General features: G+C 39.8%; 1 long non-coding RNA gene across 1 annotated transcript in view; it reads right to left on the reverse strand.

Moving 5' to 3' along the window:
* Window positions 1-1,341: 1,341 nt before the first annotated feature.
* LOC117957070 overlaps window positions 1,342-12,450 on the reverse strand; it is a 16,035-nt gene continuing 4,926 nt past the window's right edge. Inside the window, exon 3 of the long non-coding RNA XR_004659435.1 lies at window positions 1,342-1,352. This is a non-coding gene — a long non-coding RNA (uncharacterized LOC117957070). The remainder of the gene's footprint in view (window positions 1,353-12,450) is intronic.

The raw sequence follows: 12,450 nt of genomic DNA on the forward strand, positions 1-12,450 counted from the left end.
CTCGCCAGACTCATGGTGCATTCAAATTTATTTCAAAATACCCAATCGTTGATTTTGTCATTTTTCAGCACATTACTGATAAAATAGATTTTTGTTATAAGGTAGTTATTAAATTTTTTTCATAAATGATTTCATTTTGACCATTTGGCCGTTCTTTATCGTCAAGTGCTCCTTTAAAAAATAATATTAATATATTATTTATAATTTTCTTTTTAAAAATATCGGTTCAGCTACTGTTTAGGCACCGGCACCATTTTAAAAGTATCGTTTTAGTACGAGTATCGGGAAAAAAACAACTCTATATGTTGTAACTTCTAATTTGATTAAAAAAAACCTTGTATGATAAGCCTCGTTCACAGAGTTTTTTTTATTTTTTATTTATGTTTTTTAAAATAATTTTCCGGAATGTCAGTCTTTGCATGACAGAGCTGGCATGTTCACAGAGATCAGGTGACATTTGTTAGCGGTCGGCTCACTGTTTGTTTAGGGTTTAAATATCTGTGTGTGGCTGCAGGAGGTCTGCGCTCGGTGTCGGGCCGAGACCAGAGAGGCCCCACCTGGAAGTACTTCTGCGTGGTCAAAGGTCAATGCTATTGAACCTGAGTGACAACATCTATACGTAAACAAAAACACAGTGTAATGAGAGAAATGTTGGGTTCACAGGAACAAAAAAGGAAAATATAGTCTTTCTTTGTCAAATTACTCTTTTGAAGTGAAAAAAAAAAGTTTTGGTGACATTTTTTTCAACATTATTATCGCTTTTTTCACACATTTGTTACTTTTTCAATGTATTAGGTGTTTTTTCCCCCCAAAAAAATTGATATTTTTAATGTTGACATTTTCAGGTCTTATTTCGACGGCCCATTTTTTGTGAGAAAATTAACTGAAAACGGGTTAATTTGACCCGAGGACAACATGAGGGTTAAGACTGCTGTTTTTTGTTTTTACAAGATACTTTTAATTAAAACACAAAGCGTTGTTTTAATTAACAAAGGAGGTTTTTTTTTGATTAAGTTTTAATACCCGATGCCTGTTCATTCATAAATATTTGCTATAATCAATGGTGATTCCGATTAGATTTGTATTCAATTTTGGAAAAAAAACTTAGTTTAATGATCACTCTTCAGCGTTATTATCTACACAACACGACACACAGAAGAAAAGGAGACAACAAAAGTATTATTTACAGCAGCACAGTGATACGGCCTTAATCAGTTACTAAGGAACTGATTGGTTGATAAACAAAAAACTAAGTATTTTACCATTTAATAATTGCTTACGGCATTTTTTAAGCAAAAGGGCAAAACAAATCACTTGTTTCATTACTAAAATGTGAATCTGGTTTTCTTTGTCTTAGATGTTGTTTGGACAATGAAAAAAACTCGGGAGACTTTGGACATGATCAGACACTCGTTTCAGACAGTTTTCTTGAACACTACTCTGACTAAAGCGAGTAATGTATCCATCAATGAGGCAGATTAATTGATCATAAAAATAATTGTTAGTTGCTGCCTAAAGGTGGTGCAAAGGAAATGAGTCAGGGATAAATCAGATATCTTTCTTTTGATTCAATTTTGTGAGGTGGGATCCCACTGAAAGATTAATTAAATCCAACATGTGTTACAGTAGCCAGATATAATACTATAAAAATGAATTGTCTGGTACTTTTAAAACAACCATGACACTTGCCATTAGGAGAACCTTGCAGTTGGACTATTGGGACAGAGAAAATAAGTTTGATTGAGAGTGTTTTACTTGAATTGAAACAACGTATCAATTACAGGCCAACCTTCTTTATTCTCTCTAGCTTTGACCTTGATGCAACCGAATTGTTCCACACAATAAAAGGAAGCATTAAAAAGCTTTAATATCAGGAGAGGCATCTCTTCAGACATTGTTTGTCATGAAGGCAGGAGTACAAAAACTGACAGCTACAGGAAGGCATCTGCAGGAAAGTTCCCTCGCATGAGCAGAGAAGAATAGGTGTCACTTTGTTTAGTAGCTCTGTTGTCTGGGTTCGGAGAATGCCAACTAACCTCAGCAGTAGAAAGTCCCTGATTAGCACTCAAACTGCGCCAGGATGCCAACTCCAAACAATATGATGCCTGAGGAGGTGCAGGAAAGCCTCCTCTAAGTCAAAACTATATCAACAACAGTATGATACCTTTCAAAAACAACAACAGAGCTCATTCCCATAGATCAAGACTTTTGTATTGATAAGATCATTTCTGAGTATCTGTCCTCTGTGTCAATTCCAAAAGAAAGATACAACTCCAGGACCTGTGTAAAGTTTACAGTACATGAAAGAGGTCATAATGCTGATTTTGGAACTGGTTAGCCAAAATCATTAAAGACACAAGCAGCATTTTGACCCACAAAGAACATGAGTCCAGATTCGCACCAAGGTCAGCGTAACATCTCAGCGAGTATTTAGTCTGTTCAGCGATCGCTCTTCATAACATCCACGAGCGAAGGGGGGGGGATGTCTTTGTGTCTCTGCTTATACATGCCAGACATTCCCTCCACTGTGTGTGATCATGTATGCGTGGATGTGTTTGTTTGTGTGTGCATGCTCTGACCTGAGCACAGACATGAGCATAACATGTGAATTCACCTCCACGAAATTCCAAACGCTTGTAGCGACCACGAGCCAAAACAAGAGGATGGTTTCCTGTTTTGTTCGCGGCCCTTTGAAAGGGGAGACTCCCACCTTTCCACCACCCATCTTCAACCCCCCTCCAACACACACACACACACACACACACACACACACTTCAGTTTCAAGAAAAACATGGAAAGTCTGGAAAGGAAAGCTGAAAAGCTTTCAAAGTCTCCATCAATAAGTAGTTTTCCATTTCAGACGGTTTCTCCGCAGAGCAATTTCATTCACAGCTTTTGTGTCATGTTACCATTTGTAAGCTACACTCTCCATAAAAATGCAGCTCAGCTTCCTGTTGTTCACTCTAGACATTCCTAAGATCAAGTGGTACTAACAATGAAAACGGCTAATTTTTAAAGGTATAGTACATTGTGAGGTAATGGTATCAATCTTTACTTACCATGCACCCCTGCAGTTATATTAAGCAGTTAACCATGTATTTTTAGAGCTTCCACATATATATAAAAATGTTAAAGCATCTAAATTCACTTTAGATTCTTGAAGATGTTTTGGCCCACATCCAAAAGGCCTGAAGCACTTACAGATATACTCATTTGCCAGTTTATTAGGTACACCAAGCAAAAACTGATGCCGTCAATAAATCTATGAAGGTAAATATGGTGCAAAACGCAAGAGCTCATAGACTTGACGTGAGCACTTAATGAAAACATGTGATATATTGTGAGAGCTCGTAGAAAAAAAGAGCCTGAAGTTGTATTTTAAAATTTTCACTCATTGAAAATATTCACACAACCGTGTTCTGAACGTGAAGTCACAGAAAGAATAGTGCAAGGAGGCACAGAAGGGAGAGGACGGGATGAGGAGGAACGAGGGGTAAGTTAGTCTCTTTTTGTTTGCAAATACTCAACAGGAAGTAACGTGACCCAACACTTTTGTCTATTTTCTAGAATAACCACAACTCAGTGACTACAACTAGGGCTGCAACTAACGATTATTTTAATAGTCGATTAACCTGTCGATAATTTTCTCTTTTAAATCGATTAATTGTTTGATCTATGAAATGTTTGTCAGTGTTTTCCAAAGCACAAGATGGGGTCCTCAAAAGTTTTTTTTGTCCGCAACGCAGATTTTTAGTGTATTGTCACCGAGGAGTGAAGAAACTAGAAAATATTTATAATCCAGAATTTGTAGTCAGAATGTTTATGTTTAATAAATGATTAAATCGGTTTTCAGAATAGTTGTTAATTAACTAGTTGACAAATTGTTTAATGGACTATCCTCTCCTGGTACGCCAAATACAGCCAACAGGGAATCAGGTTATGTACTATGAATTTTCATTGTAAACTTCACACGTGCTGTGTCAAATTACAAAGCTTGACAGGCGTTGGGCTTAGTCAACGGTCAACTGTGGTGAAGGTTTAAAAAAGTAGACAAAAATAGGTTTGTGTTGAGAGACCAGTCTGCGCAGTTCTCAAAGGACAACGTTCCATGACATACCTATTCAACATTGTTGTATTGTGGTTTTATGATGCCTTCATTCCATTCTAACACGGCTTTAAATCATTGTCGAGTTCATAGAGACATACTGTTGACAGCTGTCAAGTGAAAAGGAAATTCCTTTGTTGTTTTATTCCAAATAATTATAAAAGTGGAGGTGTTTTTTTTCCTTATCCCAGTGAAAGTAAATGAGGAGGCTAACATTTTTAGAGGAATCCTTGTAAATAAACAGGGAAGGGACGGGGGAGAGTCAGAGTGGAGGAGGTGAGCTGTGCATGAGGAAGGGAGGGAGGCTCTTCTATTGCAACAGTTGATTGTTCTCAGAGTCAAAACAACGCACGCTCAAGCCACTGTAGACTGGCATTGTAATAACAAACAATCCTTATTTTCTGCCATCTAGGTTTATACAATCTGAATGTCAGGCAGTGGAAAAGGCGAGAGCTCTGGCCGCAGCCAAAAGTGGGTGCAAGTATCTGCCTGCACACTGCGGGATCGCAATAACAGGAACCACAGAGTGGCTCCTGCAGCGCTACAGATAAGAGCCACGCTGAATGAGGACCCCAGGCGGTTCAAGCTGCCGCTTAAAAAAATTCCAGTAATGTATACAGCCAATTATATTCAGCTATTTGAGCCAATATACAGTCCTGTCTGGCATCTAAGTACATGACACATCAACACGCAGCCTCTGCCACCATCCTGTGTGCATCATGGAACTACTTCTTATTCTTTCAAAGACAATGCCAGGGCTGATGATTACAATGACACACATCTGTCTCAATAAATGACAGCAACGTCCTTCCTTTTATGCTGTCAGACAGCTCAGATGCAATGGAAAACGTAAAGCGACTCCTGGAATGCTTTTCACTTTAAGTCCTTCTCTTGCCTCTACGCTTTCGCAATCCATAAACTCAACAGGAAGTCGTTATGAATGTAAAAGGTGAAAGATCAAAAACGCCACGCTGATTTGCCTGTGTCCGCCGTTTTGGACGGGAAACCAGCACGACTTCCAATTAATGTCAGATGTCCTGTCTGTTGGTCTCTCAAAGTTAAAATATTATGAAAATACGAACCAGTATTTCAAAAACAAACACTCTTATCGTCTTTTATCATCAGCCTGAAGAAAGGGCCTTCCACCGTGTTATGTAATATTAATAAAGACTTTTTTTGCAGTAAAACAAGGTCAGGCATTTATTTAATATCTTGTTTACCACACAATACAAGTTGGTATGTCCTGGGCGTGCTCCTGCTCACAAACTGCAGAGCTGAATGTAGACACCACACTCTATGATTATGAGAAGCAAAATGAATATGTTCCTTTGAAAAATATACTTGTCATCAACAAGCCTGTGGTTGCACCGACTTAGGTTCAAGGCCTCGTAATCATCACACGCCAAAGATTAGTCATTTTAAATATAGATACTTGCTCTTGCTTAAAAGCCTCGTCGCGATGCATAAAAATAACATGACAGAAAAAGGAGGATGCAGCAGGTATATCTAGAAATGTAGACAACAAATAACATATCATTACAGCTGCATTTGAGATTTGTGGCCCAAATGGTAAAATTGCGGAGGTATGGACTAAAAACACTTTCTCATAGAAATTACAATTATACGCTACCAAACCGTTTTTGCAAAGTACATTTTGAAGGGTATGTAATTGCTCCCTGGATTAGGTTTATAGGGACATTATTTTTCCAGTCTTCCTGTTGTCCCATGTGTGATAGAATTCACTTTTTTGAGTTAGTAAACTATGTGCATTGATCAATAGAGTCGTGGTCCCAGTCTATAGTTTATACCGTTTAATGCAACAGAAGTTATTTGCCTTTTTACAAAGAAAATTCAGTAATTTTTGCATTAGACAGCAATAAACCCTGTGAGACGTCTATGAAACTGCCTGGCAATCCAAACTCAAACTGTACGGGGCAATAGCAAAATTTTTGGTTACATATTGAAAAAGTAAATGCATCTTGTCCCATGCTTAAAGGCTGTTTTTTATATTTAACCAAAGGAACAATGTTTCCCTAACCAAGTGCTTTGCCAATAAGTAAGAGTAATATTTTTTTGTAAATATACTTTAACACTTTCACCCCAAAAGAGCGCAATGAGAGGATTTCACACCACTCTCATGTTTGTGCATTAACTAAAGTATGCAGTTAGCTTATTTTAACCTTAAGACTGTAATCAGTGGGCAACAGCCCACTCAACCTGGCCCTGTCAAAACTTTCAAAATACACCTACCTTTAACATGTTGTATCTCATTTATCTAATCTAGAGGCGCTCCACCTGGCCACTGTTCACCATGAAAACACAACTTGTCGGTTTTAGACTTCAGTTTGTGAACAACAAACAAGATACAACATGTACATTATTGAGCTTTTGTGGTACTTTTTAACTTTAGCTTCCAGTCTTTATACTAGGCTAGCTAGCTAACTAGGCTAACAGCCCAGTGGATTTGGCTACATACTGTACTCAGTGCACAAACAGGAGAGTGGTATCAAATAATTCTTATAACCTAACCATAAAAAATGTAAATCATGCTTTACCTGTTACTTATTATTATTATTATTATTATAATGAAATGAAAACCAATAAAATGTCACCAGTGAGCATTTTGCAAATATGTCCATAGTAAACATTTAGCTAAAAAAGCTTCTTCATTATGTTGACAAAAAAACAATCCGGGCAGCATTACATATCTCTTAAAACGTATTTGCTGTTGCATATTAGTAGTACAATGTATTACATAATTTCAAGGAAAGAGGGTTGGGACTAATATGATACAAAACTGTGGCAAATTTAATTAAATTCAATCTTAAAGAGATTCCAGAGAGGAGTTATTTCCAGCAACAATGTGAATTCAATCCATCTTAATGTGAGGGTTGTGGCCTAGATAAAAAAAAAAGGCATGGAGATAAGAAAGCCATTAAGTTGGTGAGAATCTCTCTGTACTATGGAGGCCCTGAGGCGTTTGGCATCAGAGTCAGATTTTCAGCGCACCTCATGAGAAGTTCCAAACCAATCAAATCAGCTGAGAGGAAGGAGGGCTTTAAAACAAGAGACTTCGAAGAATTTAGGTTTAAAAAAACAAAAGTAGGAACGAGAGTCTCAATAGTTTGGTGACTCAGAGAAACACTAAGTTCTTTCTAACACTTATAAACAATGAGCATTTCCCAACACTTTCCTGCCGCCTCGCTCTCAGGCTCTGCTGGTGTTTTGCTGTTTGCTGTTATTCAGGTTGAACTGGAACAGTTCCTTCTCATCATGGACTAAAGACATGCAATAAGGACGTGGGGTGTTTATGTTTGGCAGTTATCCCGTCGCTGATTTGACTGCTACTGTATTTCTCATACTTTCTCATAGGCTTTGAGTAACGAGAAAATATGTTGCTATGGGCGAAAAGGGTTCCACAACAAAACACTCCCTCTAAATGTTGTAGCTGAGTCACTATGGTTTTGGTACAAGTTCAGTCCCAGTCCTAACGTTTGAACTAGGGCTGCACGATTTTGGAAAAAACTGACGCTGCAATATTTTTTTTCTGCCATATGAAAAAAGTACTATTTTTTTACAAGATGACATAAATAGCTTTATTTGGAATTCAATCAATCATACTCGACTACTGGGGTGATTTTGTAGGAGAGTGCATCTACAGTACTTAGATAATAAAAATGAAAAAGGAACTTTTCTTATGTGAAGCATTCTTCGTTGAACTTCAATGCTTTACAAACACCAAAGCAAGTAAGGCCTGCGAGTACTCTTCTAAAAAGATTTGCGGAATTTGGGAGAAAACACATTGATTGATAGACATGACAGCATTGAGTTCATGTAATACTATCAATCCAGGCTAAAGTGAATGATGTTAATAATGCACGCATTTTGCTTCCTCTGAATTTTAGGTTGTCAGCTAGCGGGGCCTGCTTTGGTTGATTGATAAATTGATCAACACTGATTGGGATTGGTGGTTTGATGTGCATGTTACGCACTAGCAACAAACTGTGTATCCAAGAACACTTAAATCAGTGTAAACTATGTTATGTCAGATACAGACTGCTGTTTAGTGTTACGTTTCTGGCGTCGCAGCTCCAAACTGTAACGTTAGTCGGGACAGACGCCTTTTTTCTAAAGGCTAACTATATTAGCTTTAGCCTGGCTGGTAGCACCTTTCTGCGGTTAAAAATGGCCGGGAGATGTCATTATTACATTGCATTAATCAGGGGATTTAGTTTGTCTTTGCAGTGAGCATGAAAAAAATGACTTTTGTAGCTTCACTACCCATGGAAAAGAATGTGCATCATATGTCAGCGGCAGCTGCAACTTATGGTACATTTCTAAGCACAGAGTGCTTCACCTCACATAACAAACCCCGTCGGACTAACGTCACATACACACGCTGCCCACATGGCTACCTGGGGGAAGGATCAGCTGGCAACAATCACATAGAAGGAGAACGGTGAAAGTTTACTTTTATCAAGCAGCAAAGACGTTGTGGCGTCAACATTGCTGTCACTGCCCGATGCGAGTCAAGTGCAGATTTTGAGTAGCAGATAGGTGCTGCGCATGCGTCACTTTGCAACAAGTAGCCTACAAGATGCTAATGAGAGAGTTCCTTTGCCTTCTGGCTCAGCTCTGTTTTTGTCACAAAGGTGCGATAAATTGAATGTAATACTGCAACCGCTGCGCCGATTCTCCGACCAATCTCGCGCTCCATTGTCCCCTCACTCGCAAACAAGACCCCAAGTTATTTGAAATCCTTAACTTGGGGTAAGGACTCATTCCCTACATACAGTAGGCACTCCATTGGTTTCCTGCTGAGAACCATGGCCTCAGATTTAGACCCAGCCGCTTCCCACAAGACTGCAAACCGATCCGGGGAGGGCTATAGGTCACAGGCCAATGATGCCATCAGGACCACATCATCTGCAAAAAGCAGCAATGAGATCCTGAGCCCACTAAACTGCAACCCCTCCCCACCCTGACTACGCCTTGATATCCTGTGCATATATACAATAAACAGGACTGGTGACAAAACGCAGCCTTGGCGGAGGCCAACCCTCACCTGGAACGAGTCCGACTTACTGCCGAGAACCCGTACACAGCTCTCTCTTTGGTCAAACAGAGATTGGATGGCCCTGAGAAGGGACCCCCCTCACCCCAACTCCCACAGCACCTCCCACATTATCACCCGGGGGACCCGGTCACATACCTTCAAAAACAAGAAGATTCATTCATGCGTTCTTACGCTTTTTAATCTGCACTGATCTCTACAAACATCTGCACCTCCAAGTGAACACCTTTGGGAGCTCTGATTAGACAAATTTATTCCATGCAATGTCTGCTCCTCACACTTTTGCGCACACAGACACACACATATCGCTCTATTAATAACATCGCGTGCCATCAGTTTTTCTGTCCTAACTCTCAGGCGATGACATCACAGGCTTTAACATATTGGCAGTGTTATAAAGTGGCTCGCGTTAAGTTGGACTGACAGCCGGTGACATTAAGCAGCATTCCTTACATGCTGCCCTGTTTGGGGAAAGCAGTTAGATGATCATAACATATTTGTGTGAAGTTCGGAGAGCGTGCAGAGCTAAGGGGGAAGAGGCCTAAAGAGGAATTTGCCATGTCAGAGCCAATTAACAGTGTTCCTCAGTTCAGAGTGGAGCAGATTGAAAATATCAATAACTTAGAAAAACATGCATACCACGGATCTGTTTCAACATGTCAAACCTGGTGTTTAGTTCTTTGTATTCCTCTGACATAATCCCCTCTAATTTTACAGTAGCTTGACTCTAATTGCTGAAACTATAAAGGTTATGTAAAGGTAATATTGATTCTAACTGCAATGGATGTGTGCCAGAAATGTTTTCCATCAAGTGTAAAACGTAACAAATGATTGTAAGAATGATCCTACACTTTGACTTATGGATGTCTGGAGTTCCTTAAGCATCAACTTCTCTAAATCTAACAAACAGCAGAACAGCGCTGCTAGCGTTAGCTTAAACTATGATACACTAGCATGCAAGCTTAGCTTCCCGACACTGGGAAAATGCTAACCGTGGATGTGTTGAGGCTAATTTATGGTGTTAAATCGACTCCGTGGGTATGTTCTTACGAATATGTATACAACCCTATGGCGGACACGACGCCAAACATGCACCTCTCAAACAATGTAATGGTAAGTCTCCAATGTCAGCATCATTTCCACGCTTCCCACTTTATGCATGTATTCTGCTGGCTTCGCGGGGAGAAGCGGGGCGGCAAGTTGCCTACTCCTAATTTACATAAAGTTTAACCCAGACAACTTTATGAGTGGCAGGCTCGGCTTGATGCCCCTTCAAAAGCTGACAAAAATCTATTAAACTTGCCATTATCAATCTGAAATGAAGACATATTCAACAACTGCATAGCCCATTTCTCGTTATGGTCAGTTTTAAAATCTGGAAGCAGGTGCAGCCATTGGGCTTGTAGGAGGGTGTAGTCTGTTTTCTTTGCTTGTCAGTGGTCAGTGAAGAGAAACTGATAGCTCCTGGTGGCTAGCCCACTAGCGTGCAATGCTGGGATGCTGGTTGATTCTGTGAAAACAAAGCCTATATAGGCACGTACCATAACTAACAATGCACCAACGCAGAGTGCAACAACTGTGATTGGTAAGCTTGGCCGTGGCTTGGTAGCCTTGCATTTCCCCCCCACTCATTTTGGGGTTCTCCTTCATAAACAACAAAGTCAAGGAAAGGGTTAGCTTTTCCTGCTACAGCTTTCCAATCGTAGTCAGAAAGCAGAGGGAAGACCCTTTGTTTCTCCCATCATGGCTCCAGGGTCAGTACTTGCTTCAAAGCTAATCACCGTCAGCTGCTCTACCACACACACACAAACACACACACACACACACACAGGCTCTGCTTTTCTCTTAATGAGAAACGCTATTTTTTTTAGTTTTTTTAAACAAACCCAACATACAAGTTGCTTAATGAGCTCCTTGAAAGTAGTGCTCCTTTGCTATCAGAGACACTAAGCTAGTTAACTGGGCGTGCTGATGACTACAGCTAATATTGTAGCAGATAAACATCCCTTGTGTCATCCATTCCTTACACTTTTGCATTTTTGTTTTTTGTTTAAAAAACAGTCAATTGGGAAACTCAGACCTAAACACAGTGTATGTTTGGTAATGCTTAGCTATAAGAGCAAAGGTTATTCTCAGGATTTTGACTAATGTGGACGTAGCTTTATATGAACAGGTCCTGGACACACAGACACATTCAATATGATTGGTTCTGTCAAAGAGGTTTCAGCACCATCTAAGATAAGAGATCCCCTCCAATGATTGTCTACCTCCATAACTTCATTTGTAACTAGGGGAGAATATGATACAGAAACAGATACAAAGTAATGACTGTTATTGAGAGAGAGAGAGTAAAGAGAGAAAGCGAGTAAAGCTTGCTCAAGTATTTGGTACCAGAGACCCTAAAAACGTAATTTCAGACAACAACAGAACATTGATACGTTCCTGTTGCTGCATTGAAATGTTTGTGCATGTTTGGAACCCGGTCGTGTAGGGGCATTTCAGATAACAACCTGATCTCAAGAATATTCAAGCATAACTACACCCTTTGTTAAGACGCATGCATCCGGTATGCCATCTGATACAGCTAATCCAAAAGGCGTGAAACTCGTTAGCATGACGAGATATGGGATGAATCATGAGGAAAAGTGTAGAGTCACGAATACCCTCATCGTTGCCTAAACGCTACAGCTTTGGCCGCTAAACGTCAAATTCTGTTGGACTCAAATGTCAGCACTGTGGTGACATAACTGAATAATTAAATATAGGAGAAAAACATTCACTGTAAGGGGGAAAAGCTCATTCCTCATTCCAAGTCGGTCCAATTCCAGTTGTCTGTTTGATAAAGCAGATTCTAAACATTCCTGTAATAATGCAACGAGAGCCAGTGTCAGCCACCATGTTTAGATGCGGCAGACAGAGAAGGCATGGCGTTCAGACTACTGGCATACTGGTGGACTGAGGCGACGTAGTATCACCTTCCTGATGAATGATGTCATGGACCGCCACCTCTGTCTGCATTTCAAACGGCCGTTCATCCTCATCCTATCAGGGTATGAGGGCTTGTAACATCCCTCCTCTGATTTCAAAGCAGGCATTAGGTGACAGGATATTTAAGGTGGGGTTTATGTGGAGTGATGGTTAAAAAAACAAGAAAGAAATGTATGATGGAAAACACAAATTCTTGCATAAAGCCATATACACTCACCGGCCACTTTATTAGGTACACCTGTCCAACTGCTCGTTAACACTTAATTTCTAAGCAGCTAATCAC

The sequence above is a fragment of the Etheostoma cragini genome, chromosome 14, assembly GCF_013103735.1.
Source record: "Etheostoma cragini isolate CJK2018 chromosome 14, CSU_Ecrag_1.0, whole genome shotgun sequence".
Lineage (NCBI taxonomy): Eukaryota > Metazoa > Chordata > Actinopteri > Perciformes > Percidae > Etheostoma > Etheostoma cragini.